Source organism: Calidris pugnax, unplaced genomic scaffold, assembly GCF_001431845.1.
Source record: "Calidris pugnax isolate Ruff unplaced genomic scaffold, ASM143184v1 scaffold398, whole genome shotgun sequence".
Taxonomy (NCBI): domain Eukaryota; kingdom Metazoa; phylum Chordata; class Aves; order Charadriiformes; family Scolopacidae; genus Calidris; species Calidris pugnax.
This window is the reverse complement of record NW_015091280.1, coordinates 1,224,450-1,232,016: the sequence shown is the minus strand read 5'-3', so window position 1 is coordinate 1,232,016 and position 7,567 is coordinate 1,224,450.

Sequence of the window (7,567 nt, the reverse complement as noted above, 5' to 3'; positions counted from 1 at the left end):
GCCCGCCTGGGGGGAGCAGCCCGGCCTCCCCGCGGGGTGCCGGGCCGCGGGCGGTGCCCCCTGGTCCCTGTGGCCCCCTCGGGCCCGTCGTGCTGGGGACGGCCGGCTGCGGCCCCTCGCCCCAGCATGGCTGTGCCCCAGCGTCCCTCCCAAGCCCCTCTGCCAGCTCTTGCCCCTCTGTCTGGGGTACAGTGGTGGGGAGAAGGGGAAGCGGAGGCAGCTGGTGTGGTATCCACAGGGGCAGGGCCCGGCCTGGCTAACAAAGCAGGGGGTAATGAGGGGATGGAGAGCACCAAGACTAAGGGCTGCAATGTCCCCCAATGCCATGAGGTCCCTTCCTGGCAGCACTGTTGTGGGAGATGTGAAGATTTCAGCTGAAGGGGCATCTCCTCCACCCCAGCCTTCTTGCACCTTCCCCATGGTTGAGACCGCTGCAGCCACATCCTCTAGCAGTGAGGACAAAGTAGGGGGTGGCAGCTGCCTGGGACCTTGGCCCCTCACCTGGCGCTGGGGTTCTACTCTTCACAAACAGTGCAAGAGGGGATGAGAGGGAGGCAAGCTGCCCCTCCAGCCTAAGGGCACGGGAGCATGGCAGGACAGAGGTGTGAGTCTTAACACTCACTGACAGCCCCGCGCTCCTCTGCTGACAAAGCATCACGTGGAATTTCCACTATTCATACCAAAACAGTGCTGCTGCCCACCCCGGAGAACCAGGCGGTGTGTTGGTCTGGCAGAGGACAACACTGATTTGTGAAGTTATCCCTTCTGCGCCTAGTTTCCAAAATCGTGCGCATGTGCGGTGCGGTCCAGCTTTGAAGAAACAGGACAACGATGCAGTAAACCACACTTCTTCCCTCAGGAGTTAGGACTCTCCTGGATACAAAAATTCATTAACTTATCTCCTGGTACAAGCCTGAGCAGCAGCCATGGTGTCTGCTGTTGGTCTCTAAGGTGGAGAGCCCTGTGTCCACCGAGATGGCCTTTCTGTGGAGGGCCCCTGTGCCTGGGTGAAACCAAAATGCTGGCAGGCAGGATGAGGGAGGGGGGACAGCATGGTGGCACGGGTTGAGGAGGAACTCAGCCTCAACCAGGGTAAGGGGAATTTAGCTGAGACAAGGTGCTGGCACCAGCAGGCTAGGCCATCGAGGTTCTTCGTGGGCAATGCCAGCTGAGGTGGACGTTTCTGAGGCTGTGTACTAACTAGCTTGACTTTGCTACTTTAATGAAAAAGTACCTTCTTTTACTCTTCCCAAAATGCTTCATGCCATCATTTCTACAAATGCAGGTCCAGTTTTTGAGTTGAGAATAGAGGTGAATTAAAAACAGCAACAAAACCCCCCACCTTTTGCATGATTTTTCATATTAGCAGGGACAACCTTTGACTATCCATTTTCTCTCACAGATGAAGGAAGAAAGCTATGTAGACCATGTCAGATCTCCTGCCCAAATGCTTAACATCATGGAAACCACATGGAAAATTGTTATTGGGTGGTTTTAGGAACCTTTTGGTACAATGTAGCTTATGGACAGGAGGGAGAAGGGCCAGATCATGACCAGCCAGCTGCACCTAGATCTTGGAGCAAGAATCCTGGGTCTAGTCCGAAAGGCTGAAGACCTAAGCCAACAGCCAAACCTCCAAACACCCTCAGCTGGACACAGGCTCCAAACCCAGCCTTTACTGGCACAAACTTTGTAGTCTTCAGTATAAACAGAACAGGGATAAGAAAAGTTACATTCCAAACAAATTACCGTGAAATAGGCTCAATTTTGATTACACACGGTTTGGGCAGCACGGTGCCAGTCCCGTGAGACTGCAGCTAAAGGATTGCAGCCAGAAGGCAATGCTGTTCCTCCCCTTGTTGCCATGTAGCTCACAGCTAGAAACTGAAGTAGCTGTGGGCAACAACCTCTCACCCAGGCAAGAAATCACTGTTCTCCTCTCTGGCAAATGGTTTCAATGATCGGATTTGAGCCCATTAAACCGTTAACTACTCACACTTTTTAGAAAGAACGAGGCATCACACCTACTAAGTACTTTGGATCAGCAACATTTGTGGAAATTCAAGCATCAGGCAAAAATAGTTGAAGTCAAGAGGAGTTTGGGGTGAAGCTGCATGAGATTGGCCCAACCCAACCTATCAGCTACCAAAAGAGGAGCGCTACTGTCCCCTCCTTTTTCCTCTACCCCTCTGAGGGTCTCAGAGCCTCACTAGCTCTGCTGCTTGCCAGGTCCTTGTGCAGACCACCTCATACTGGCAGGGGAAAAAAACCTAACACTGAGCTTTTTTTCTGAATTTATTCTCTGAAGGAGCCTTCTGAAGGGCTTGATCAATGCTGGAGCCACAGGAACAACAAAGCAGCCTGACCCCCCAGCAGCCAGTAGCAAGACTGGCTTAAACCACGGCAGAAACTCAGCCACAGGAGGCATTGCAAGACCTGATGTAGATTCCTTTAGGTGGGTGCATGTGGGATACACTTTGTTGCTACTGGAATTAATTTCATAGATAAGTACCTATGCACAGAAATTAAAGACGCATACATGAAAGAAAAATTCACTTACAAGTTGCACGCGCTGTGAGGCTATACTTAAAAGCACAGAGGTTCTTTAGATGATATCTCACCTTAGAAGGGCAGATTTCAAACCGTATACCAAGTTGCTAATGAGGATACAGGAAATCTCATCCATTTTTTCCACTTGAAGCAAAACATCTCTTCCCACAGAGGGAAATGTTGATGTTTCCCTGGATGATTTAAGCTTAAAGAGGAAGCTGACAGGCAGAAAGTCGCGGTGAAATAGAAAAACTGGCTCCAACACAAACAAGCCTAAGCTTGACAAAATAGGCTGTAGTTTTAACAAGCAGCTTAGGAGAAGGCTAAGGGGGAGGCCCTTAGTGCAAACTACTGCCTTTTGAGGCCAAAAATTTTAAAGCACCATTTCTCAAGCAGTTCAGACTGGAAGTCCTACATAAAAGTAAAAAAAACTTCACAGTTCCCATACATGTTTTATAAAGCTAAAGTAAAAAATTATGGTAAAAGTGATAAGCCTATAGAATTTATTGTTTCTGTATGGTTTTGAGAGGTTGCCAAGAGAATGGTCCTGCTATATGGAGAATGGAAGAAATGACATTTTCTTTGCTTTAGATTGTTATAAAATTTTCAGTGCTTTACAAGCCCCCAGATGGTTTTTATAACCCCTTCAGGGGTTGCAACATATTGACTGAGAAATACTGATTTATATAGCAAACTCCACTCTTTTCTCATTGCTGGCAAAAATTACTGCTTTGTATATGCGTATACACACAGTGGCTGAATATAAATAAAATCCCAACAAATAATGAGATCTGAGGCAAAACCACCTGGCGGTACATTAACTCAAATGAAATTTCCCTAAATTTACACTGGTGTAAATCGGAATGTTTGGCCCTAAATCTTTTAGGTGAGCTCTAGATTGAGGATTAAAAAGTTTGTACTCTGTTTCACCCTGCAAATACAGCAGATTGCTGAGTGCTTTTATTGGTGGCAGGAATAGGGAAACATTCCCAATCAACAGTTCTCTTGTTGATTTATTTGCTTTCACTGTGTTCACCTGTAGTGATTTAACTAGAAAGTATGGGTGACTTGGGTCATAGCAAGCCTGCAATGGAAACCCCACAGCAGGTGTATCCCAGCGCCTCAGGAGTGACTCTGAAATGCTTTGCCTGTCATGAATAAACAGCTGGACTAAACAGCAGGTCCAGTTTTTTATTTTACTTTTGGAAGACCACTGGATTTGTTTGCATTTTGTATAGACAGTCGGGTGTAAAACAATTCTTACTGAACAGTGGCTTCCTAAAGTATGTTGAAATCCAGCAATGGACCAGGAGGAGCTCGTATGCCTTGGGTAACTAAACCTGCTCTTGCCCACAGGCCCCGTACAATCAGGCTGGTGCATGGCTCGCTGGGTGACCTGACTCTGCTGGTCACGGCCGAACTGCCTGGGGACAACACGCCACGGTCCCTGGTGAGTGCTCCAGCACACAGCCAGGAAGGGGCAACGCTCCATGCATCCCGTTCCTCAGGAGGGAGGCGGTCACTCGGGACGTGGGGGCTGTGATTTTAAATCCACAAAAGGCAGGAGAGTTGCTGGTGTTCCCAGGAGAGGTCTCTAGCCACCCTGTCTGAGCATTTTCCGGAGAAAGGGAGGGCTCTTCAACTCTTGTGCTGGTGCCTTCCTACTTTACATTAAAGAATTAAAAATGCATTTGATCAGGCAGAAGGAAGGGAAGAGCATGGCACTGTAGCTTCATATTTAAGTCATCCTTTGGGAGGGTGGAGACTGCAGTTTCACTCCCTGCTTGCAAGGCAGAATGCTTTTGTATTTTACATTAATCAGCCAGTGGATAAAATACATGAACAACCTTTAGGCTGGGCAGAAAATTTAACTGACAGCCGTGTCCTCAGCACCTCCTCTGCTCCTGTGCACTGCAGTACCTCAGTCCCTCCTTGGAGCTGGGCCTCAACCTCAACCCATGGCTCTGCACAGGTAAAAGCAGAACCACTGCCCTAAACTCTCTCACAGTTCTCAATATGCAGATTATAAAACCTCTAGATCACAAAGTTTCTCTGACAAGGCACGCACACAGCTCACAGCTCCCTCAGCCCCCATCTCAGCCGAAGCTGTCTGACGCTAATATTAAGAGAAGGTGTTGAGCTGCTTCCAGATTACCTTGGATTTGTGTGGATTTGGGACTAAGCCCCATCAGCGAAGCTGCTGCTTAAGCTTTTGCACGCAGTGTTTAAGTTGTAGGACCCAAGTGACCGGAGCTGGCAAAGTTGTGTTGTTGGTTCAACTATTTCTGCTCACTTGGACAGCTGTAAAAAGAGCAGGCAACAGAACAGCTCCAGACCTGAAAGGAGGCAGCAAAGCAGACTTGGCAGAGGAAAAAAAGTGCGGACAAGTCCACTGGCTTGGGGGAGGCAAGTCAGAGGAACGGGCCCGAAGCACAAACAAAGCAAATGGCAGCCTTGAGGCTGGCCTCGGCCCTGGCCGGGCCGAGCCGAGCCACCGGCCAAGGCATGGCTGGGTTCCCAAGGCCGCGAGGCGTGTGTCGGCAACAGGGTCAGCAGATGGGGGTGATGTGAATGAACACCGCTTTTCTTTTCTTTTTTGGTCTGAAATTTGCCCGTTACTCCAAGCTGGGAATGCTGTTGTAAATACCCCGTTCTAAAACATGGGCTCTTGGCACACCGCGGAAGGATGGAAGATCTCATCTGCAGCTCCTCAGCACCAGGAAAACACAGTACTGCCCTGTCAAGCCTAAATTACCTTCCCTTGGTGTGGGCAGGATGCAGCGCTGAAACCCCTTTGACAGGCATTTCCTAGAGAAGAATGGCAATTCCCTCTGTGGCCCATCATTTACTATCTACATAAAAGCAGAAGGAGATGATTAGAGTGGGGATCTGCCCTGCTCTTGCTATATATAGTGTCCTGTCTGCTCAGCCTATAACATTTTGCTATTCAGTTGTAAATAATACTCTAAGGAGGGGAATAAAATGGGGAAGAAAATTAAAAATGAGCTCAGAGAAGCTGGTGTAGAAAAGCGGACACACAAAAAAAGAGCACAGGTCCAGAACACATGGGAATAAGATTTCTTCTACTTGGGCTTAAAAGCAGAAAGCAGTGTTAGTGGAACGTATCCCACCACCCGCCCCATGGTTCAGAATAATGTGGGGCTTTGGGGTCTGCCGGCAGAAAGCCAAATAAATCAGTCTTGCTGGCTGGCTTCTTCTGCCTGGCACCTGCCAATACGGGCTGACATGAAGGCTTCCAGCGTTATACCTAAAGGAATTCTCACATTCATATTTCAAAGAGTGCTGGGAGGCTGCACATATTTCTTTTAGATGTACATATTTAAATCTATTCAAATTTTTCCTCTTATGAATCATCATATCATCATGAATCATTGTCGGAACTTATTAGCTTAAATTCTACACAGTACATGCTTGTAAGGAAAAATACAAAATATATATGCCTTGAGTATTCCAGTGGTAGTTGGGTGCCTCCCAGCAAGAAATAGATTTTCTAGCAACAGCCTTACGAGGGGAAGTGGAATTATTCCCATTTTACAGAAGCGTAGTGGAGGTAAAGTGGTCAGTCCATGGCTATTCAGGAAGTCTGTGGAAACACCCCCAGATCTCTAGTATTTCAACATAATTGCTAACCCACAGGACCAGCTTCTTCTAAAACCAGATGGAAAAGCAATGCATAAAGGAAAAAGAACAAAGAAAGGGGTTTGGTTTGGTTTGTTGCCAATGAAGAGTAAAAGAAGAAAGCCATTAACAAAGCATTTTCCCATGTGATTCAAATTAGGGCAGCCATAATGGCTGAAGACAATTGTACTTTTATTCTTTTTTCAGTGATATTTTCAAATTTGGGAAAGTTTTTGTTGTTGTTTTGCCTTTCATTATAAATAAGTTGAATTTGGTGCCACCGCTGGAGTGACTCACTGCCCTAAAGAAATTCAGAATGTCCCCAGTACAGGAAATACATTACTAAATTTTAAATCTGAGCCACATCAGTACAGATTTTTCTATGCTGGGAAACAACTTCTCTAGGGCTGGAGGAAGTGCTATCTAGGCAAATGAAGAATGAGTTCTGTATTGCAAACCCCAATTAAGTTCACTGGGGTTTTTTTTTCAGGAGTAAGAAATGAGTAAAAACAAGCAAACCTTTTTGGATATGAACCAAAAAGAGGCATAAAACATTAGTTGGGCGTTTAGCCATAAGTTACTGGGAGATCTGTGGTCTCAATGAGTTTTTGGTCATGCTCGTCAGGAAATACACAATACAGAGCTTTTATTCAAGATAACGATAACAATTTGAGATATTTTGGTTACTAGCTGTAGGTTTCTTTCTTACTGACACATTCTTCTGGAAACCTGGCCTTGGCTCTGCACTCTGCCTGAGCCAGTTTTTTAAAGATTTTAGTTTCTTCAGTTCTTTAAAACTGAAAAAGAAGAAAAGATTGTAATGAATATTTTTAAAAAATTCAAAAATTAAATGCACAAGATTTTCAAACTTGAAGTTTCTATTCACAGTTTTAGGGCTTCTCTTATCTGAGAATTCACAAAATTCAGTTTTGAAAATAAGTATTTATCAAAAAAGTGCTTGCAAAATGTGCTTTCCTGCCAGCTCCAGTGAATGCTTTCTGATTAGCCATTTTTCTGAGGCTCCCTGAGTGTTTTCATACTCTCGGGTCACAACACAATCCAGTGCATTGCCTTCTCTGAGAGCGGTCAGCTCAGTCTGAGTTAGCAGCACATGAAGGCATCTTGCATTTGGTTGAACAGAGTTTTGATCTGTTCTTTTCCATATGCTGAATTATGGGATATATTTGCATAATCTATTTGTAGGAGTAAACCAAAGAGCCTAGAAAAGACGTTTGTTGTGATAAATAATGGGAAGTTGTAGAGGTGGGGCAGTTTGAACCATTTCCTGCGTTTTACTGATAGGGAAACAATAAAAAGCTAATATTGTCCCCAGAGATTTCCAGAGTGCCTCTAGATTTTTGTCTTGGGTTTGTGTTTT